General features: G+C 32.1%; 1 protein-coding gene across 4 annotated transcripts in view; it reads right to left on the reverse strand.

Moving 5' to 3' along the window:
- LOC116770200 (protein alan shepard) overlaps positions 1-25,757 on the reverse strand; it is a 58,896-nt gene that overhangs the window by 25,693 nt on the left and 7,446 nt on the right. Inside the window, exon 2 of one of the 4 annotated variants that reach the window (XM_032661568.2) lies at positions 24,682-24,723. The exons of the other annotated variants lie outside the window; for them this stretch is intronic. The gene's annotated coding sequence lies outside the window, so the exon portion shown is untranslated. The remainder of the gene's footprint in view (positions 1-24,681; positions 24,724-25,757) is intronic. 4 annotated transcript variants of the gene reach the window in all.

Below are 25,757 nucleotides of genomic sequence, written 5' to 3' on the forward strand. Positions count from 1 at the left end.
TTAGTATGAATATATATTTTTTTAAATATATTTTTATGCAATAGTATAAATTTCAGATACTGTTTTATGTAGGCTTATCATATTATATTTTATATTTAAATGCGATCCAAAAAAGAGAATTTTATTAGTAAATCTAAGCTTATCTTATCATAATTAAAAATTAAAGATTTATGATGCAACGCGCTATTAAAATTAAAACATTATTAATAAGCTGTTGCAGATTAAAATTGATAACGAAGGCTTTGAAAATATTTTCATATATTCCGCTGTAAAGCTAATGTTAATTTGGCAGTCACCATGAATTTACCCTTTTTAAATTCGGAGAGGGCAATAAAAGATGGATATATGCCATTTTTATCCGCCTAAGTACACTGCAGACATTTGCAATACTAAAACATTTTTGGCTGCGGTTGCAGCCGACGTCTTTATTGCATGTAGAAATAGATAGCTTCAGTAAAATTACTTTTCATACAGTTATTAACCAGAGAACTTCTTTTATGTTACGTTATTAATGGTTCCTAGTCGTATAAATCTTATACATTTAGCGTTATTAAACGAATTCTATTACGATTTGTCTCTGCCAAGTTCTCATATTTTTATTGCGAAAGTTGAAACTATTTGCTATATGGGTGTATTTAGATGTTTTATATCTCTATATGAAATAACTTATCGTAAAATATGTTTAATAATATCACGATTTTGACGGAACCCTCGCTAGAGTTATCGTTTTAATGTATAATAGTTGTAGCTATATGTGATGGTATGTTGTATTAGTCTGGTCGTCCCCACTCGCCCCTATGTACAATCAGTTGTCTGATGTCAGCTGTCTAGTTCGACCCGTCAGAATTATTTTAAACTGAATCCCATGGGCACAGATTATTTTAAATGTTATTTGATAACAATACAATCTTCACATCCGGCTCGGTTTTAAAAATAGATAAAAATTCTGTAACTCGAAGGGTGACAATGATTATTATGTACGTTACTATTCCCTTTCATGGATATTCAAGTCGAATATGCCTAGCTAAATAATGATTTTATTATTTTATCGAACACAATAACATAAGTAATAAATGAAAGTTTATCGCGTTCATAATTTACAGTTGGAAACCATTTACTTTGAATCCAACGTTGTTTCTTCGAAATCACGTTTGGTTATCTGAAATAAGAATCAGCTGAGTGAAAATAAATATCATTGCGTTTATGTAGTGTATTGTTGGAGGGGGGACGTTTGTCAGCACGCGAAGCCTTGTTTGAAAACAAATGTGGCGTTTGTATTGTGCGGATTATAATTATTCATACGCTGTTAAATCTACTCGTGTTAATATGGAGTTATATTTTTTTAAATCATTGTCATGTCACTCATCTCGGTTTATTATCGTTCGTATTAGATATAACTTTTTGTATATTATATTTTTCATACGTTAAAAAACAGCGTTTCATATCGTCATAAAGGTTAAAATTGTGTTTATTTTGTTGGATAGTAGGAACATTTTTAATGACGGACCTTTCTAGATCCAGGGTTCCACACACCCCTATATAACGTTCCCCAGGTTCGCGTGTCCACTTTAGATAGGGTTAACTCAATACCTATAAGCGAGTTCGCCCTAATGTTGCAGAAAATCAATGCAATATGTAACAGCTACGCATAAACTTTTATATACACGTTTCCCTAAACCAAATGATCCTTCCAACTATTCAAACGCTCAAGAATAGACGTCATGTTAATTAAATATATATTTTTGATTAACTCTTTGATTTGTTAAAATATTTGTAACAAAACTATAAACTAAATTTTAACACTATCTGTGGTATAACAGCTTGGTTTTTAATTCCATCAACGGGCATTAAATCATTTAGCGCTTCAGAATAAAATGCAGTGCTCTAAACGGAGTTTGTACCTTTAGGGATGAGGGGGAGGAGACTTTGATTGATGACGTGGGGGCGCATTGTGCGTACACTCGCCATTGTCTGACCGACGAAACAACTGGACGAACAGAGCCAGCACTTTTATTATGATGATTATCTGGCAAGGGATTTCTATACTAACGTTTCATAGATTGACCGTTGATTAGAACAACTTATCAAATTTCTCCTTCATAAGAACCACTTGTATTTAGACGCCAATAACTTAGACTGTGTTATAACTATTACCAATGTAGAAGATTATTTGTTAAGTTCACAGGCAATAGTAAATATCGGTAAAATACGGTTCAAATGCACGGCCAAGGAATAACAATTGAACACAAAACAAATGCAATTATGTGCTGAAAGAAAAACAACGGTGTACAAACAAATAAATGAAGTGGAAAGAATTTCTCGAGAGGGTACACAAGCAACGAATACGATGTGTTGCTAGTAGACGTGGCATGAAATAGGTTGGAAAATAACTCGGTTCCCGTGGGCATGACTGCGATTCAATCAAGTCTGATTCAGAATTTCGGAGTTCGTTTATCAAGCGACTATAAACGGAGGAAACCGAATGCAAATAAAAGAAAAAAACCCGGAGAACGGGATGGATGTCTCTTAATCGTTTTACGCGGTACGTTTATTTCCAGACGAATTTTAAATCAAAATTTAAGTCCACTGCATGCATTCTCGATTTTGTAGAATGCTAATTTATGGGAATGATGTTGAAGGAGGGATGTTTTGTGTTGGCTTCAGCATTGTTTATTATAGTGCGGGTTTTAGGTATTTTATACTTTAATCGTCATACTTTGTTCAAAGTATTTTAATTAACAGCCTGGTAATAACTTGCAACAATTTATTACATTATATGGTATATAATTTTGCATTCGATTGTAATAAAGCGAACAACAGATGCAGCCTCAATACTGTTTCCTAGACTAAATGACGACTTTCTAATTAAACTTCCATCTCTTCCGACAGATTGATGGTTTCATCGCTTGAATTATTCGTTTAAGCTCCGTACAATATAGTTTTGGGTTAATCTGATATAACAAATGACTATTATTAAATTTGTTTGATTTTAATTATATTTCCTCATCTTGTAAGTGAATTATAAATATAAGCAGTATACTACGAAGCATCTCTAACACGAGTTTTGATTGCACATAGTATAATCTGTTTATTTGAATATTTCATAGCATTTGTGTTTACAGAGAATATCGCTAGTAATCCTGTTACAACCCCGCCGCCTCCGAGGTGGATACACTAATCTCTTTTGAATACCGAATCATTTGTTTTGTTGTACGTATATATACTAATATACTAGACATTAAATATAAAAGGGGAAGCGTATTCAGTTTTTATTTGTAACGTTCAACTTATTTGTAGCTCATAATTCAATATATGACTCAATATAATGGCAGGATGTGGATAAACAAAACGATGAAGACTTCATGAATGCGATATTTAAAATCGTGAGTTAATTAAAATTCAAAGGCATATTAAAGACACTGGAATCGGGACATAAATTTAAATGTTAAATTATAAAACGATAACACTCACATTTCTGATCATAAAGAAACACACACAGACAACTCGCCACTCATATTATCAGACTTTGAAAGGTCCATATATTTAATTGGACAATGTTATTGATCGTTAATGTTGAATCAACAATTATATTTATTGGAACGCTTAACTTAATTTTATAACACAATAAGGATAATGGTTGTACATTTTAAAAGCCAAAAAAGATTTGCAAGCATTAAATATATACGGTACAAATTGTTTTATTCAAACATACGTGTCGTGGAATTTGAACAGTTGTTTTAATAATTTCTTTTTTATTCTAAAGTTAGACAAAAAGCAAAACATATTGATCGAGTCATTCTGTTAGGGCGGCCTTGCGCCGGCGCCGGTCGACGTCCGAGCCCTCGGCCCTCGCCCCTATAAATAAATCGCGAAGACATGCACTGCTAAGATATTTTTAGAGCTACGAATTTTGCCAATAAATTTCTGCAAATACAGACATTTCAGATCATAAAAAATACTACATTGTACATACAACTTTGAAGATTTATTAACGTTTAACTACAAGTGAAAAAATATATATCTTTTTGTATCAAAGTTTTAAGATTTTTGGATTGTATTCAATGTCTAGAAGCGTTTTTACGTAACAAATGGAATGAGATAAATAATAAAATCATTAAGAGAGGAAAAAAGCCGAAACCGGTGGCATCGGGAGCAAATCAGATTTCAACGGGAAAAGTCAGTGAGTAAAAGGAAAACAATTCATCAGCCTATTTCCCGCAATTAACGAGGGGCAGGCACAAATTACCCGAGCATTTGTGGTTAATCAGTGTACTGGGTATCTGTTGGCGGAAGCCGGCTTTTCCCTGATCGCGATAGCTTGATGTAGACATCCGGCATTTGGACAGGGTACAATGGGTGATAAACATTCAGCCATTCATCCATTCTGTATGGACATGTTATGATTACAGTAATTAATGTTCAGATAATATAACAATTTATATTATCAGATAAACAATATACAATGACCAAACTTTAAATGTATCAAATAATTTGAAATAACACAACCAAATTGTTATAGCTGTAAATGGTTACATTATATCACACTCACCATTCTATGAAGAGAACTTTCTAGTCGAATTGGACGTTAATAAAAACTAAAATAAAAGAAATAGGAATAGCAAATCAATTTTATTAGCCTTTGAGAGAGTAATTATAACTTAAAACAATATTACTCATTGAGCAGTGGACGAAATTTACAACTATTTACTTTATTGTATGTGTATAAAGATTATTCCAAAGAATACATTAGTCAGAGGTAGTATAAGTGTTAACTTTGTTCTTTGAAATCGATCATTGTCAATGTTTACTAACAGACGTTTAAATGACACAGGAATTTCAAACAATGGCTTCAAAGGAAAATAACAGCGTCGAGCTGGGAGAAAATTAAAAAAATAATATAAATTTGTGCACACATATATTTCACACATACACAAAAACAGACACACACACGTAAATATTATTTATATATAACATTTATTATAAATTTTCCCAGCTTGATTACACATAATGATATGTAATCAAGATATGACATCGTTTGTCTTGTAACTTCTGTCGTGAAAGTCGGCGAGCACGACTTAACGATACGTGTGTCAGTATAATATATAAAAAAAAAAACAAAATATTAAAAACGTTCATTATATCATTAATAAAACATTGTTTTTAAAATATTTTAATCCACTCGTTTGTTATAGTGTTAAAATGATATCTACATGAATGAATAACTCTACCTCCGCGATACAGTATGAATAAGCAGACAGTTTAAAAAATTGTCCATAAAACAGCAACTAAATATGTAAATGACGAGGAAATGTCGTGTTTATAGATTTATGGTTTTCGAGCTCCTAATAATTTCTTGCAAATTCTCGACGAGTGGTGTCACTTTATAACTGAATATTCATTAGTGTCCGTCGAAGAGCGACAGTCACTTGTTTAGTTTAATATAAATCAAGAAAAGTTTGCGGTTGAGGACCTTTTGTAAAATTGTGTAAATATATATTTGTGATGGCTATTGCAGGAGGGGCTTTTGAAATGTTGTTTTTTTCATTAATAATAATTTCATTAAAAAAACATTCAATTCTGTCAAAAAAACATTAATTCATATATGTATATAAAAACCAATGTAATATTTCATCTTTCAATTTAGTTTGTCTCTAAAGCCTTCCTTTGTCAAATAAATAATTTTAAAAAATATCGTCATTACAATAAACATAGAATAATGTGGATTCCCTCACGTGATTTCATATAATATGTATGAAATTGGGAAGACTATATACATATGCATGTATAAGGGTTGATTGAAATGCACAAAAATCGATTTAGGAAGTCATGCGTCATTATATAGAGTTTATATTTTATGTGACTGCAAATTTCGAGATCTAAAAGAGTCAACTGATCAAGGATTTACATAACAAATCAATCCGCAACACCGCCTCGCCTCATGAGTCCTAAAACTAAACTTAAATTGCCGGCAGCCAGGAACCGACTGCTTAAACCGCAGACAGTTTTAGATTAAGTATTGAATTAGCTTATTTTGAATAGATTTCCTACGTTCCTACTTTAAAAGTGACTCAGAAATTGTTCTGCGAATTTTATTTCTATATAATTATGTAAATTAGTCAGCCTTACGTTGCAACTTCCAAATTCTGAGGGGTGTATGAGAATTATCTTTTTTTCTCTCTCTCGTTCTCCCGTTCACTGAGCTAACTGTTTATTGCGTGGCCCGGAGACGTTAGCGCTTATAAATTTTATGTATGTTCACAATGGCGCTATAAAATGTTGCAATAATTCTAAATCCCGTTGTTTTTCTTTTTTATTTAAAAGAAAATATTTATAGCGGTCACGATCAGCTTAAGGTCTTGCAAAATTGCTTTTTCAATGTTGAACATTGTGCAAAATAAGATCTCAAAGAGGGAGCGCGTCAGAGAACGAATTGCCAGTATTATAGCCGACTGATTCTTATTTCCTTGCGGATGCGTGTACAATCATATAACGCAATTAATATATCCGTATCCGTCTAGGGCCCCTTTTTTGGACGTGAAATATTCACTTCGAAAATATTTTTTGTATAATTTAATAACTTCACTGCCTTATTTTAATTTCTTCCGTTTTACTTTATATATAAAAAGAAAATGCAGGGCACAATAATAATCTTATTGCTCTATACAGATAATTAAAATTGAAGTCTAATTAAAATGGAATTATTGAGGAGACTGCATCATGATAAGAACAAAAATTCATTTGAGATAAATTTGTGCGAAAATATAATGTCGGCTGGGACGGAATCAAACGCAGTTCTCACAAACGTCAAATATTAAGCCTAGACGTCACGTACGAAGATTCCTTCGAAAATTGTCTACTTACCAGCCTGTGGTTTGCGATGGATCGTAAAATTGTTTATAACTTACCTGTAATAAAAAAAAACAAAACTATAAATAAACTCTGTGCAAGATATAAATGAATTGTTACTTCTGATCATGATTGAAAATGAATATTGTACTATTAATTTTCAATTCGATATTTTTGGAGCGATGGACATTTAAAAACAAAGCTGCTGTTATGAATGTTAAAGCTTTTAATGCTTTTCTTTTGTATGATTATGAAATTCAGATTTATTTACATTAAGCAATTATACGGTAATCAATTAAAATAAAATTTATGCGATCATAAAAAAACGCATTCAAATGCCTCAGTCGTTATGATTAATAACTTTGAATAGGTTTATAAAAGTTTTTATAAACAAGATAATTGTTTTTAAAATTTAAAAAGCGAAGTGGGTAATGAAAAATTTGTTACATTTGTATAAACAGACGCTGCGTCTTACTAGTTATATATTTTTCTTTTTCATAATTAGGTCGAGTCTACTACAAGTTACGGCTTACAGTATTAAACATTTTAAAAGTTTATATCATAAATTTATTCTCTAATTAATATTCTTTTTCGAAATTGTTTATAAGATATTGGTCTATATAAAATATTACTTCCTCAACGATTCTGGTAACTAATTCGAACCATCAAATTCGATTTGTACATTATACAGCGTTATCAGCATCGCTAAAGTTATATCGCGAATATTTATTTCACCCCGAGCATAAAAACCTAATTGGTGTGCTAAATGTTTCCGGCAACGTTTAAATAAGATAAATGATAAGAAATTTAATTTGAACTGTATCGTGTAATTAGTCATTAAATTGTTTTAATGCTGAATAATAAAGCGAGTTGAGGATACGGTGAGCCGGTTTGGAAACATTTTTACGTAAAAGGTATTAGTTATATTTTCGTTTTTATTTTAAGGACAATAATTTTATTTTAAAACAAATATAGTTATGCTATTTAGACTTATAATCTAAAATAATGGCGTTTGTTCGTTCAATAATGGTAGATATCTTACTAAAACTTTTCTCAATATTCACAATATTGGTTTAAAAATCATAATTAAGTTATGTATAAATAAAAGTTATACATTTTTTTTTATTTATGTAAGCTTCATTGTAAGTTGTAATAAAGAAATAATATATTTTATTAAGGTTTCGCCCAAGAGGTAGTGGTTTTTCTCAACTATAACTTATTCCCGTTAAAACAGCCTCAACAGAACTTAACACTACAAACACTTGCCAATTATACACGTATTCATGCACAGGTAACCACTAATTAAAACTAACGAAACGGCGTAATTAAAAATTATATATGGAAAATTTATAATTAAATTTATTACAATCTGTTTGCTCTACATGCGAATTAATTATGAACTTGTCGTCTGTTATTATTGAATATTATAAAATAGTTTAGTTATTTTCGTTACTTTAGTGAGATGTAGCTAAAAAGTTCAAATTCAGCAGAAAAGTCTAATAAATAACATATCTATATGATAATAACTCTTTGATTGTTTTTTTTTTTGTTATTTTGAAGATTTCTAAAGATCCTATTGAATTAATATAACGTAAAAATTTTGAGAATTTAAATAACTCTTATATGTTTATTTAATCTGTGCAAACGGAGTGCAAATATTTATAAGATGTAAAAATTATATATTGTCACCTTGGTCGACATGCATCCTAGAATAATAATTAATATATCAGTATATTGCTACAAGAACTCGCCTTGGAATTACGCCTTTGATGAGCACAAAGCGTATATGTAAATAACGCATTTGCAATTAAGATTTCCGCCCACTAGGTGACTAGGGAACACCATTGTCTCACCAAAACTTAACTATCATTCTTTATCTAGCACTATTTTGTCTTTATATTGTAATAACCTATTCGTATGTATATCCTGTAAGTTTTACTGTAAATAGGTCGACGCGAATATCAAAGAATTTTTGACTCTCCTACCGTTTCCTTGAAATAAACAAGGGCATTTTCTTCAGCAAACAATGAGACGGAGTCATAAATTCTATTTTAGTTCTTGGCATCCACAGCAATTGATATAAATTAAATCCGTTTCAATTATTAATACTAAAATAAAAAGACCTGCATATTTATCATTCATAGATATCAAACAATACAATTTGAATAAAGAAAGTCCATTAAAACACTATGGTACATTATTAAACAAAATTCATAAACAAATCACGTCGAGATCGTATTCATAAAACATTACGCGATCAAAGTTTCATTCTGTAATTGAAGGAATTTTCAAAGTAAAAGTTGGGCATGGGAAGTAAAGATAAATTTGAGACGGGCATCGCCGGAGGAATGTAATAAGTTACAGGTGGTGCGAGTTCTTTATTGGATTTTGCACGTTCCGAAGCGAAGTGTTTGATGGCCGAAAGATTCTTGTCGTTGCCCAACTCTTTGGCTATTATGTCCTAAATGGAATATCTCATCGACTCGTCTGACTTTAAAATAGAAGATAATATTTTATAGCACGACTTAAAATTCCCACTTTATATAAAATTAAGTGAAGTGTCCGGTCATATTAATAAGTTTAACAGGTTTAAGTAAAAATGTGTAAATATGTATTATTAATTAAATAAGTAGAAGGTTGATTTCACTATTGTAAAAGTCTGTCTGTGTTACGAGGTCGCGAAAACTGTCTCAGGAATGTCAACTGAAAGGAAAATTTTAGGCCGAGGCTCGCGGCTGCACCGTGTCATTGACACATGCAAATTCGAACGTTTCGTTTCGGTCATCGAACCCTCCATTCAATGACTGTTGAAAGTTATCCGTACGTTGTCGTATGGGACTATTATCGTATAGTACGTGTACCAGAAAGAACGTCGAAATTAAAAGATTTTACATTACTCTTTTTACAGACTAAGGAACACGGTAAATAGTCTTCCACGCCTCTTTGAAAAGATCATGGGAAAACAGTTTTTAATGTACTTGCGATAAGGTTGATTCTTGATTTCCCTGTCTTATTGTCTGTTGAAGCTTTGAGACTGCAAAATTTGGTGCGTCTGGTCATTGTATTGGCAGAGTGAAGTTCGTCAAACGATTGCGGCTAGACACATTTGCAAATACATCTAACGATATGCTAAATATTGACTGTTCCATTTAGGGTTTACCTAAATATATATACACGTATAGTGTTAATTCTAAATATAAATTTCTCACACACGAATTAAAAGTATTATATAATAATAACATTACCTTAGGCTTAATACAGGATGGTACATGTAGTACTTTTTCTTTGATTTGTGATAAAATTATAAAGTCAAGATGTTTGCTAAAATATTTTTTTTTCTTGTTTTTAAGGACATGAATATTACAAAGTTTTTTCTTTTATAAAAAAAAACGTAGTAATAAATTTAGTGACTTCTTTTAATAAACGGTTGATATTAGTTATTTAATTAAACAAGCAATTATGTTAATTACCAATAAAAATCCCGTTTAACGTATAAGTCACTCAAGTAAACTTTAAAATCAACTAAAATTAAGAAATAAAAACCTGTATGATCGAAATCAATGTCACCGTCATCAATTCACATACCGTCAATATTCTCTGTCAATAAGCTTAATGTATTTATTGTGTGAACAGTGGGGAAATAGACACGAGGCAGACGGGTGCGGCGCGGGCGCACTAGAAGGTGGTCAGTGGCCGCATTCCGTCTAGTTGAAAGTAATACGGTATCCGGCTGCGAAAAATTAACATTTCGCTTCTAACGTACATCTTATCACACGTAAAATGCATTTAATACCAACGCAATCACCGAATCAAAGCACATACGTAGAGGGATAAGTCGTAAATTGTTTCGTCAATACATTATTGCAAAAAATCGACACGACAGAGCGAGCATGTCATAAACATGAACGACTATGGAGGCAAAAAATAAGAGACCACCTTATTTGGACACAATCAATTTCAATGTTGCCATAAGTATTTTGATACGATACTCCCTTTAATATATCAATATGTTTGTGTTTCTTAACTCTTTCCAATATATCATAATGAAGATGAATAAAAATACACCACCCAGCTTTCAATTTACTAGGTTATGCTATACTTAGCGGTGATATGTTAAATATTACAGCCGCCACGGCATTACATCAGGTGCACTCCTGAGAACAATTCATAACATGGCAACACATCAATAGTTAATGTAGGCGTCTCTAAAATGTATGTAAAATATTAAAGTACCTCATATAGAAGGCTCCCAGACAGCGAGAAAACATAATGACATTAGCGAATTAACCTTCACACCTTACTGTTTAAATTTCATTACGCTCCAACTTCTGTCACTGTAATAAAACCAGGATGATTCAAGACGAATTCGTATAATGCTCATATGTCTTATACATTTTCTTAATTTTTTTTTTGCTTTGGAGGAGTACAGGTGTCTTGTCGTAAGATTCGACTGGATTGTTCTTTTTTTGCAGAACGTTTTGGCCTTACGAAGAAGACGGTTGTTTTTTTTCTCCGACATCCTTCCACGGAACAAAAACGCGTTGGATACGTGAATTCAATGATCTCATGATTTTTAGAATCGGATTCAACCTTGGCTTAAAGAGGTATCATGCAATACTAAGAAGCCAGAGTATGTTAATAATAATAACATCTAACAAAAACTAAATACAAACTGATACAAGTCTGCATTAGTGACAAGTCTATATGAACAGTCTTAAGGAGATCCTTACAAATGTAGGTACATTTGTTTCAATGGGTGGTAGTTTCCAAGACTCGCAGGGCGGATCTTATTATCCGTATTACTTTATCAATCGGTTTATCCGTTATTCCGTTATAATCGGTCTTTGAACGGGTCAGACGGGCCGGAACTATGGTATGGCACATGTCTGCACTCGCTTCGTAACATGACGCCGGTACATTAGGCGCTTTTACACCGATGTGGTAACGTAATAAGCCTGTTTTAATGGTGTCCTATAAGCAGGAACCGTTCAAATGTTATAGAAATTGTATGAGCTTTGGTTGTTTTAATGTTATAAAATATCTTGTAACCTTCTTTAGATATGAAATTTTGTTTCATACACATTATAATGTTTGTAATTTATTTGATTATTTAACATATCAAAATACATTAAATCAAGACTGGGTTTAGTGGTAAGACAACAAATGTCTATTGTTTTTTTTATTATAGCCTTATAAGCTTTATAATGTGCTTTTACACGTGTCCCACGTTGATTAACTTGGTCGTGTTCTAAGAATTTAATTTTACATTTGAAATGTCAATGATCTTTTGGCATTAACATAAAGCGTGTCATCAACTGGCGAAACTCGTGAATAAATTATTAAAATGTAAACAAACCGTCTGGACGTATTAGACGAAGCGTTTGTGGTTCTAAAAAATATGTTAGAATAGTATCGATAATAGACGAAGAATGTTTTACGTCTAAAGTTTTCTGCAGGAGATAAATTCAGATCGGTAATTCTATGTCCCCTATCCTCTATCCGGATGTATTGTCTTTTCTATTATATGACTCACACATTCTCACTGTCTGTACGGTACACGACTGTCTGTTACACGTTTCTGCATTGCGCTCCAGTCTGCATATTAATGGTCCCACAAACGCGGTACATTACACATAGAATATTGGTTTTTAGTATGATTTCAAACTATGTTACATGAATATATAATATTCCTGTACAATTTCTTAAATTAAAGTTCACATAACGGGAAGGTATGATCACAGATAACATAAAAAAATATAATCTGTGAACAATTGTATAAGCGATTGGCGTACTCAATTAATGTCACTATTGACAAAAATAATTCATTCCAGCCTTATGAAAGAAGGAGAAAGGAAAAGGGACGTGTCATACATATGATATGTATAGAAAAAGGGTTATAAATAAATACTCGCGAGATAGCAGCACCAATAATATAACACATAAACGGCGTGCTCACTACATGAAAATCGTTTTATTATCGTATTGTTATCGATATTGAAAGTCTTTATTAATCGTAAGTGACCATAATTGGCGGTAATGATACATGGAATGCAGCGGAGCTTGGTAACAAAATAACGCTGGCATATCCCAAGTATTATATCAAATATATATACTATAATGTATGTTTAAAATAAGAATACTAGCGTGTGAACTAACCTTTATTAAGCCAGAGGAATAAATAGTTCTTATCACGGCTTTCCGAGAATGGGTTTACGCTAAGAGCTGTTTTAATTAAGTGGGGAAGATGCCATTTACGGACCTTGTGGTAATTTGAGTTTAGGTAACATTATCCAAGTAAATTCGACAAAATTCACTAAAGCTTATAATCACATGTATACTAATGTAATGTGTGTAAAACAAGGTAATGTTAGCAACCTTTTATAATTTATGCCGTTATTTCAATGATTCTTTTTTAAAATAAAATCTATTCGATCTTTTTATATATAAACTACCACATTGTTGATATATGAATTAACTTAGTATAGAGGTCCCAATCGTTTTTTTTTATTTATTACATTGTTTAGAATGTTTTTATTTAATTGATGTCTAAGAATGTTTTGATAAGATTGCTATCTGATAGTAATTACCTTGCAATTAGATTCCTTATCGATATCAAGTAACGTAAGCAAACGAAAACCGAATGTCTTCTTAGAGGTGGTCCGATTCAGAGAAACATTTTTATTTGTGACGGCAATTATTTCTTGACTGAAACTTTATGCGGAGCTATTCCACACATGTTGCGAGTTGAATTAATTGTGATTGCACGCAGAGTGCAGCCATTTTGCATGGCAAATACGAACGTATGGTCTATATTACTAAAATTTTAGAATAGATATTACTTTATTGATTGTTTTTAGTTAGGAACTTTTATATAACTTCTATATAGCAAACCGTTTGAATAAAAAAAAAACGGAAATAAAGATTACATTATATCACTATCTAACAAGTCATATATTAAAAGCAAACTGTGATTTGCTTTGCAATATAATTTGTTAAGATACGAAACATCACAGACATTCTTGTGATGTATATCTGTAAATACTTTAAGTGTATTTAATGGACAAGAGGACCATTACAAATGACAAATTTCTAATTCTTTTTAAGTCCGCCGCCAATTTAAGGGGAATTCATTCTCCAGCCTAATTTTAAAATGCTCACATAATTTACTCGAAAAAAAAATACATTTATTTACGTTTTAGATAAATTGTCAGATGCTAGACGTTTTATTAAAAAAAAAAAAGTATTCATTACTGTTGATAAATTGTAATTGCTGTGAAGATTTAAGAAATATGTCCTAGTTATATATTTAATCGACATAAAAGTCAGTGATGGCTTTATCTAATCAGTATTGCAGAAAGGGGAATAGAATAGACTCAATCAGCGCTTCCAATGATTTATTTTCTAAGAGCGCTGTGCCCGTAGACTTACAAGCGGTTAGTTGGATTGTTAGCTCCCTCTTTGAAAGCACAATTTATACTGTCTAGACGTGATAGGTGAAATATTAGGTATAACCCGCGTTTCTGAACTTTCATTCTTATTTTATTTTTCTTTACGTTTTCCCCTTGATGAAATACGTGTGTGGACGTTTTAAATGGAGAAACTGTTCATTTTTATTTCATTTTTCAACAAACCAAAGCCAGACGGTCCCAGACAGATGTGTGCGCCAATCGATGCGTTACACCGAGTTCATTATGTAGATGTAATTTCGGAGCGTTGATATGTAAACAAGCAATTTCCCTAATTAAGTACCCAGTGAGTGTGGCGCGTCCTTTCGTTTGTTTGTGAACGGGTCTAATGAGCGAGCTCTCGCCGCACGGTATAACCCGTAGCAACGCAACGCAACGGTGAAATGTGTAGTGTCCTCCAGATGAGTGTAAACGTTACATCTTAACGTCCCGCAGACGGCCTATTATTTACTTGTCAACCGCGCGTCTTTTAGCAAATCCCGAATTACGGCTTTTATAACAATAGAGTTATATAAGATAATCAAAAGATAAAATAATATGAAAGATAAAATGACCTTTGTCATATAATGTCATGTATTCCCGTACATTAATATTGTATTACACGGTTGTACAAAGTACGATTCATAGATTCCTTACTTTGTAATCATTATCTATATTTTTGTCTTAGTATGATAATGCAATATATTGGCGTGTTAAGTGCAGCGTGGCGGCGCGTGCGGCCCTGGCGCAAGGTCAATGGCACGCGCCTCTCCCGCTCGCACACCGGAATTCCAAATTTAAATCTCCGCAGAAAAATGGCGGTCGGCTTCAGTCCGGCGAACTGTACGGGGAATTAATAAAACATATATGTATGTTTTGCTATTTTACGTTTACTTTTAAGACTAAACGTCGAGTCAAACAAACCTGTAATTTGTTTTATTATAACTCGAATCAAAAGATTTTTCCAGTACTTTTTTTTTTTAATGCTAATGTCGAGAAACCGAACTATTCCTATTACATACTCTGTGGTGTATAATGTAAACATTTCCGGGTGTTTTAATTTAAGTTTGTGGGTCGAGGGTAGACATAATTAGCTTAGTTGGGTGAAGTGCAAGTCACGATTAATAGAGCGATTCGGTTTTCAGCATAAAAGACTATTAGACAACTGAGAACCAATCGTATGAGTAAGCATATTGGATAAATTAGGGGAGGACAATAAACTACTAATTTTAGAATTCGATACTCGATTTAGTATACGTTACAATACTATACAAATTCAGTTATAATATACTGGCAGATTGAATTCGTAACATTTTATACATAGAGCAATCCCTGGGAAGAAGTAAAAAAATGTAAACAAATTAAGAGCAAAAAAAATATAGCAAAAAGTTTCTACGTATTAAAATTCACATGTAAGAAAAAATTTTATTCACATCGTGTTTCGAGGACGGAACAAAAAGGACCAAAGAACGGAGTCACTCAAATTGAACGCACGAGCTGTGCGACGAAATTAATTAATGTCCCCCACTGAAAGTACTAGAAATGTTTGAAAGCCGGGTACAGAGTGCAAGTCATCAGAACGGCGGGCGGATTTACAACGCAATAAATTTCAAGAAACAGCAGACTTATCTAACGGCTCAAATGTACTGTCGAGCAAGTAATAACGTATACGTATCATTAAAAGCGAGAATCACGTGAAATGTCACATTTCGCGCTATAAACATTTTGACAATGCGTATTAAACTGTACGAGACGTTCAGAAACGTGGACACTTTAGTCGTATATAAAAAAAATGCTTATGGTTTTTTTTATTTTGTTTTATTTTTGCATATGTATATATAAATAAAATTAGAATGTCTACTAACTGACAGACGTCACAAATTAAAAGACCAGGACTAAATGCTTGACACATGTTTGTAGTTTATAGGTACGTAAAGAAGAAATACTAAATTGATAAACTAAGACAAATATATTAAATGAAAAAAATATATATAATTTTATTTATTAAATAGTACATTTTACAAATTAAAAAAATCGAATACGCCTGAAACCATAGACAAATTTTTGACGTCATTTAAACCCTAAAAATGTTTGAATTTATTAAGGTAATAGGGTTGTCTATAAGATTCACGTACCGGTTATAAAAATTAATACAAAAGAACTTCATTGGTCCCAATAAGATTATCACTCATTTTCTTAGCTGTAAACATAAATGTCGTGTCGAGAACAATTTATTATCTTTATGCTCGTTTGAATTCCAAGAAGTAATTTAATCAGACAGAAATACAAATGGCGCTTTCAGTTACATCGACATCCTTGGCGGGTGTATTGAAGTGTGTCCATTGAATATCGCGCTAAGTAAAACAACCGGAGATGAGACTCGCCTACAGCAATCGTATTATGCGTTTGGAATATAACACAGAGATCCTGGCGGCCATTTTGTCATTACTGACAAATGTACCAACAAAATTAAAGATCATGATTATACGACATCGCCTTTGTAGTTTTAAATAAACCAAACCCCGTTTCAAAAAAGTAGTCCAAATATATAATATTTAAGAGACAAATGTACATTAAACAGTCGCATATTCACAAACTAAAAATAATTCGGAACATTTGTCTGATAAACTGAGAATGTACTAATAAAATTACAATTCCTATTTTATTTATACATAAATTTTCATAGACCAGTTTCAAAGACCAAAATATAAAAAACTATGAATTATGCAGATAGAAAATCTTGATGGAATCTAACGCTATCCAGACATTGAAATACACACATTTAAGATTCTTCTGCTAATTGAAACGATACACGTGTATATACATTACTAGAGCAAAGTTAATCGCCTAGCGTCGACTTGTATGTTTGAATATTTATGAACTTTAAACAGTTTTAAAATAAAAATTCTCTATCTATATAAAGATTATTATTAACATTTTTGAATTCATCATTTTTGTATAATAAATAATGTTACTTATTAAGGTGAAGGGTTAAGTGGATTTCATATCAAGCAAAAATAATAAATCCCGGTCACAGGCATTGTAAAGAGGCGTAGGTGAAATAGAAGCAGCATAAATATTAACTTATTGCGAAATGAAAGTAGCGGCGTCTCGGAGAAGCGAAAGTATTTGTTGTATTTGAAAATTAAAAGGAGGTAGGCGTCCGGGAAGGTGAGTGGAAGGGGGCGCAATCAGAGCTCGCCGATGGCAACCTTAAATACCAGCCTTAATTAAACTGCTTTCGTAGCTCAGTAGCTATCTACGTAAATACGCTTTAGTGAAGCATTTCCGCAAAAATATCCTTTAACATCATCCACTCTATAAACGGAAAGCTACAGTTTACCTTTTTGTACCGTATCATTGATTAAGATGTAGACGAGAACTTTATTCTAAGCTTGCACTTGGAAACACCCATAATGTAGTGCAAATAATTTTATATCTGCAGTTCTGTGAAAGCATTTAAGATTTTATCACAAAGACGAAATAAAATATTCTATTTTTATATAATAAACATATTAAAATAATTTCAGAACATCTTTTAATAAAAAGTTGCAACACAATATCAACAAAAAGTTATTAAAAGTCTGGTGAAGCGATGCCATTGTAGCAGTAAGTACTTTATTGGAAAACACAAAGCGAGATGGAAATTTGAATACAGACAAAGCTCAAACGGGTGTAGTGCGTTGAGAGATGTTCGCGGAAGCTTAAAATAATATTTCGGATCGTCCCATTGGCTCGGCTCGTGAACTCAGGAAATGAGTCTGCCTGTCCCGCAGGCAAAACGTTCCTTCAAATCATAACGCCGGCTAAATATCCTCGCTTTGAAACTCTTAAAAGTGATGGCTTGGATTTATCTGTGTAAGTTTATTACAAGAAATGTGTTGACACAGATCTCTCCATTGAACTCAGCTAAATGAAATCCTCTGTTTATTGCGACTACGCTTGCAAAATCTGTTTTATAGAGTAAATTAATTTCCCTTCTACGCTCACTAGTGAACCACCCGAAGCGTGCCTGTGTCGCGAGTTGATACTAAAACAATAGACGTTCTTCACGTTCTTAGAATGTGTGGTTGTTTGAAATTAATGTGTAACATGTCAAGTTGAATGTTGATATTCCATAGCATTAAATTTATAATAAAGCAAGCTTTTACTCAACACGTGTTTACTATATGAAACAAAATACAAGTAAGAATATAAAGATGCACGAAATGTGGTATAATTACACGACAGGTTATTACAGTACCAAATAAAACTTATAAATCATCTGGTTCGTAATCGCTATCCGAAAGGGAACCAATGATCACACCATTTCCCAAAAGGTCCGGCTGGGGTCGATATATCCGGCGAGCTCATCCGATTGAATTAATCTGGGGAAGCGGTCGGTACATGCGATAAACATTTACATATTGTGTGTGAACCGCTAGTAAGGTATCGATTCTGTCAATCCGATTTACAATATTGCTACCGAGAAAGGATTACACAATGAGAAGTCTAAACAACACGGCAACATGAAAAATTTATAAACTGCTTATATTAAACCGCCAGATATCTCACGGGTTTCGTATTGTAAGTCCGATATAAAAGTACAAAACTATTTACCCTTTAATATTCTTAAAATGTTCTTTAAATATATTGAATTGCATACATTATTTGTCATGTCGAATTGTGATACTATGGTTTACTTGTTACTTAACTAATTTCGGACCGTTCTTATTAGAATTTATCCTTTTTTATTATTTCAAAATAGCTTTATACATTTTTTTTACATTTCAGCTAACAAAATCTAAAGAATAAATCCGATATTATATAATTTTAACAGTTAGGAATGCAATGTTACAAGCAACCGTAACGGGAAAAGTTGAATATAACTTTTGAAATACTGTTGTTTTGGAGTGAACTTTGTTGTGAGTTGCGAGGAAAATGCCACGTTAGATTTAAGAAAGCCATGCCGCATAAAGGAATCGATTCATTTAGATTTACTGTAAGGCTATTTATAGATGATTCAATGAGCAGGGAAGTGACGGACCGACATGCGGCGGAGTACAAAGAAGCAATTGGGGCCGGCAAATAACAGGCGATAGTGACGTATGCTGGGACCACGCGTTCATAAATAATACATAATACTTGACACTAAACACTAACTGTTCCCGCATCCGACAAATTACTAAATTCAAACATCAGTGTCGCGTGATAGTGACAGTTGTATAGTATTCTAGAACAATTCAAATGACGCGTAGAAATGATTATAGTATAATTTATTTCTTACTATCTTAATAGAGACAAAGAAAAACAAGTAACTTATTTATACTGTTGACAAACTGCAGTGACAAATTGGAACCAATATCTAACTTGAAACATATAAAGCGGACTTCGTAAATTGAATTTCTAATTTATTACGCTTTGTCATAGACGTTTCTTTTTACGCACGGAGTGTTCAACCAGATGGCCATCGATGAATGAGTAGTTGACAGCCTCTGTTACATTTGATACTCACGGATGTTGAATGCATTTATTCTTTTAATATATTAATAAAAGATAAGTAGACATGAAATTTTAATAGTTTAAATTTAGATTGGTCTCCGTTTAGTTTTGTACGATTATCCTCTTCACTATCACTCGGATACGAATTTCATAGTATCATTACGTATGACATCACCAATGCAACATTAATTGTGACCATAAATTTGGATCTAGGTCCCAACAAATAACGTAGGATGGATTGTGATTTCGACAGGCAACCGGGAAGCGCTCAATTCTCGCCAATGAACGCCCCCAACGGATCGACCTTTAGGGCTGTACTCGCGTCATACATTCATAGCACGATAATAAAATGAGAAACGAAAAAAATTAAACTGTGACGAATTGTATTTCATTTGGAATCATTTGAAATACATATCACACGTAAATGAAATCAAAAAGAGGTAATAATCAGAATTTTATGGTACATTACATCACTATGCCAACGAGGTTTTCTGAATTTGTTTGATAAACTGCTTATTAAAACACCATCACGGCTACTATCCAAAATCGAATAAATATTAATATATCCACATATGGTTTAAATAAAACTAAGCCTTACAACATGACTCCTTATTTCTTATGTCCATCTGAGAATTTTTTAAGTTGGTGCTTGAAAAAAACAAATGATTGCTAAAGGTTTAAATTATATTCGGGAATTCCAAAAAATAAATGTTTTTGAAAGTGAATACTAGTAAGATCGATTTATAGCTTTTGAGACAGGGCGTTTAGTGGGTAAGGCGTTGTATGTATGCGTGTATGTCTGCACGTATAGTGAGAATCTCTAAAAGATATCCGTGAATTTGTCATATGAATATATGTAGATCAGAATAAAATGGTAATATTTTTTACAATAATATCGTTCAATGCTATTCCACGTCCTTGTACATATAAATTAGCTGTGTCATATATATTTATAAAGTAAAAAAGATGTAAAATTGACATAGTAATATTCAATAATATAATGTTAGAAAGCTTCTAGTTTGTTGTGTTGTTGTAAATAATGGACTGAATGCCCGAATAAATAATACTGTTATTATTATTCATCCCGCAGATGTTTCGTCGAATGAACAGGGGCAGAGTATGACACAGTTGCAGTAATCACAAGCTACGTAATGGCGTCGTCTACATTTGATGTTTCTGTCTACAGATAAATAAAGATTATTGAATGAAAGCTGATTGTAATATCTATATTAATTTATCTTAATAAAAGTAAATTACTATGAACAGAATATCCTATGTTTGATTGAGACGAAATTCTATTACAAAATAATGTTTTTAATAGCCTTAACCGATAAGTGATACAAAACCCGCTAAAACGCAACCAAACTAACGTTTAGAAATGTTTTCGCTCGCTGAAAAAGTTTTACAAAGCGAGTTCGTTGAAAATAGTTACTTTGTAGTATGAGGGTTGTATTTTTATCGTTTATTTTCAAAAGTTTTCAGAACAAAAGCCATTTCACTTCTCTTCTCACCATAACATTGGAGCCGATGTAAAGGAATAATGTATTCCGCTGTAGATTTTTATATTTATTTTATATTGAAGTGTCATTCCTGAAGCGGATAACATCTTTGTTATTTTAATCTGTCATTTTATTCTAAGAGGTAGAAACACGTATGAAGCACACTCAAAACTGAAATTATTTATAGTTCTGGTATAATGGTGTACTTATTTTCATAGAGGATCGGAATGACGACATCGTTTAACAACGCGACCTCAGCCGTCCTGTGATTCACCGGCGCCTTGCATTCCAACCGCATAGGTAATAAGGACCACAGAGCTATGGTTATAACTCTATAAGTTATGCCATAATATTCAGTTAACCTCAGTAATTCACTTGTGATCGCCGTATTTCGAACCTACATCAGTATATCGCTATGGATAAAATAGGACGAGTATCTCTAAGTAGAGGAGTAGTTAATGAGTAATATTTGAATGAATGATTGCAAGAGTACTATAAAATAACACATTTAATATTACTTTCCTTAGATAAGAACATGTGCCACTTTTCAGATAACATTAGTAGTTAGATGTCTTTGAATCTAAGAAGCCTTCGAATCTTATTAGAGTTTCTTTGAAATCATCTGATGGTGCAACCTTAAAAACAGCAATTTTAGGTCGTTACAGACAATACTTGTTTTTACTTCTCGTCCGTAAAAAATCACGAGCTATCAATAATATTTTTTGTTTGCGCTACTACATTACCAGGAGGATATTATGAAACTTGAAATGTATTTACAGACACTATTATTATTCATAATAAAGATATTTGCTGCTATAAGATATTTTATGACCTTCTAAAACAAAAAAAGGTAAAAATAAGAATTCTTTTGGTCTTTAAACGTATAAAATTATATGTTCAAGAAATGTTGAGAATATTATTTTAAACAATCAATCAGAATTAGATAATAAATTATTTTTCTTAAACAATAATGTTGATTTTGGATGAAGATAATTTACTGCTAAAGTGAGAGTTACATAATACATTACAATTTTGTTTCTCTTTATGGACTAAAAGATCCGTGTCGTCGGTAAATAACCCAGTTATTCGCCAAAAAAAGCAGGATTTATAGATTGATACGGAAATATTAATAAATTTTTAATCCAATAATATATATTTTTAACATTAAAATCAAGAATTATAGATACAATGTAAAATTTAAAATAATTAATTAATAACATTACTTACTAATTATTATAAAGCATTTATCTTCAATGTAAACATTTTCGATTTCGTGAGTACAGTTTAAGTTTTGGTATAAAAATGAAGATTTAAAAGCGCTACAGGAAGCAATAAAATTTAATGAGGAAGATAACCTATAGGGAAAAGGATTTATAAGGAACCCCGAACAATCGTGCACTAAAATTATCATTACAAATGGTTTGCAATTTTACAGCAAGAATTTATCTGGTGACATTTTAATTTACGTCAGACGGGAAAGTTCTTAATTAGTGTAGAGTTTCTGAGCTTCGAGAACGCAGTCGTGTACAGCGTTGTATTTCACGATATTATTCGATAGTTTTATTTATTTAACTTTAATTCACATTTAACGTCAGAACAAATGTATGGGTACAATTTATTGTTGTTGACTGTGTGATGCTCTTTAACAAGATAACAGTGCCTCATTATTACAATCCTTAATGTTGACTGTCCAGCGCAATGATGATTCTTATTAAAAATTATAAAGTAACCTCAATATTAATAGTGTAAAATTGACTAAGTTCTAAAATAAACCTCGTAAACCTATAGTGTAATAAAACACAAAAAAAAATCATTTTTTTATAAGTGTTTTCTTCCACAGTAGAGCAAGTTCGAACCAATAAAATTATAAAATTGCTGGTTGTTATTTTATAACAAGCGAATGAAACGTGCGTAACATAATAAGGTATTTTTTTACAGAACCCGTGGCACGTGTTTATTGAGTTACGACCATTGATGTCTTGTATCCGATACATTACTCCCCATGTAGAACATTTAGTGTATTATATGATATCATATAAATGTCATTGACAGCGATCGGGGATCGGTTACACGACAAATATTTACGTCACGAGATTGAGTGGAGGTCTCTCCGGTCAGAAGTGCGATGTCCATGTCTCGACGTACGATATAAAAATTATTAAATCAAACATTAAGTGAGTTAGCTGTTTATAAGTATAGAGAAATATGGACATTGTGTGAGTGAGTCAGGAAAGTTATCGACAGCCAATAATAATTACCAAGAAAGCTGTTATACTAGGGTGATTCATTAATATAGTTATTATGTATCTTTATTTCTATTAACATTTTCTAAAGTGTGATTACTATATATCCAAGGAATGACGCACCGTTCGGTACAATCTATTATGGGAGATTATTTATGAGTATTCTTAAACACGATGCTGATGATGGATGAAAAACAATGACTCAGGAGAGGGACGGTTACCTTTTGTGTGATTATATGCACTTCAATAATTATCTTTCTGACAAAACCTTTACATATAGTATATAAACAATATGTTTAAATTAAGAGATACAAGTTTAAGATGTCACAGTGATTATTTAGACGTCATATAATCAATAAACAATCTCAATAAAACCAAGAAGCAAATACGAACATTTAAATTTTGCTACAAAAACAAAAGCTTTGGAATGAAGTGCCGTCTGAAACATGACTCGTCTGCTTCCAATTAACATTCCGTTTTTGCAGGTTTAAAACGGAACATAATTCGAACTTCTAATTAATTACATTAAGGTCTAAAAGTAAAATCACGTATTTGGAATCATATTGAATTCGAGTTCCATGTTTGTAACTACGGGTTAATCGTGTCTTGGCAATAGTTATCGGAGTGAGTCAAATTAGTTAGTGAACGTCTAAAGCCATTTACGTTCAGCATATCGGTCGCTCTAAGTCAGTTGGTGATTGGCTCTCGTGTTTGATAATGCGGGTGGTAGCCAACAACGGTTATGAACCCTCTGATTTAATGGAAGATCCCACGTTCGACGTCCTCTATGTTCTGACACCATCATATTGCATTGTCCTAGTATCGTCGGGAGCTCGATCGATATTTATTACTCATAGTCAAATTTCATTATTATTCAAGATGGGGGAAAAATTTGTTAAATTAAACTCCCTTGATGTTAGATTCCATTGACGCTTTTATACTAACTGTTCAATAGTTTATGAGGATAAAAACAGGTGGTTCTTTTAAAAGCATTCTGTTATAGGTTTTAGTTAGAGAATATTTAGCTATAACTTGTTAGTAAAAAATGTTTCTGAGGTTAGTTGTTTTTATATATAACATAATAATTAATTATTTAAGCTCCAAATAGGCACTGTTATATTTAATATCTTTTATTTGAAAAATATAGTAAATAATATGATAACTTACGGTATAATTGAAGCTTGCGTGTGTAGAAAAGCCGGTACGTACCTGAAATAATAATAAATTTATTGAAATAAATTCAATCTATATATACTAAATCCGTATACATAATCCCCACTTTCATGATAAACGAAGGCATTAAACGCGCGCCTCAATTTCTATGAGCGTTACTTAAGAATATTAAATTCTAAATGAATATTTTACGACTGCGTCTCACAACAAATAATTAAATTAAATTAATCAAACTTATTATACTATTTAATGATTATTAAAAATTTCAGATATTTATATATAAAACACAAGTAGATTGAAAACTTTGTGATAACCACATGCTTTTTAATATTATAACAATTTAATGTTACTTAATAAGATATGTTGAAAAGGCATAAAAAGTTTATAAGATGGAAGTGTCTATTGTGTTGCTGAAGTAAATAAGTTGACACCGGAGGGTTCAGGCGACATCTAATGGTGTCAATTATCAAGGAATCAGGTTGGTATATTACCCTCTCCTCGCCACGTCCTTTCAAAAGACATTAAGTCCAAATGACAGTGAAGCTTTCCTGTTCATTTTAAAGCTAATTTTTTAATAGTTAATGCCGACTTTGTTACTTTTATTTGACATCAATTTTGAGTAGGTTGATATATATGTTAATATGTCTTTTTATCCTTAGGATTACTGGTTAGGTGGGATGTATGAAAAAAATTAAAAATCAAATAATAAATTTCATATGATGTGTGTAATATTATTTTACTGTATTCGAGATTTTTAGTTTCCACATAATCTCGTACAAAGTCTTAGTTCGTACAAATAAGCGTTTCTGAATAAAAAAAAAAAGGTTATTTCATACAGACAGACTCCCAGACGGACAACGACCTGATGCTGTTCGGTTTACTTTTTCATTTTGAGTCAGAGATCTCTAAAAATAAAATCATTGAAAGAGAAAGGTATGTCAATGTAGCTAGCTGCCTTTGGCAACTTATATATGTGAATCGTAAATTGTAATTCATCGCTATCAAAATATGTAAATAACCCAGCGGACGGGGCACGAGCAAAACGTAAAAATATGCTGTTTTATCGCATA

Source organism: Danaus plexippus (genome assembly GCF_018135715.1).
Source record: "Danaus plexippus chromosome 13 unlocalized genomic scaffold, MEX_DaPlex mxdp_15, whole genome shotgun sequence".
In the NCBI taxonomy this organism is placed as follows: domain Eukaryota; kingdom Metazoa; phylum Arthropoda; class Insecta; order Lepidoptera; family Nymphalidae; genus Danaus; species Danaus plexippus.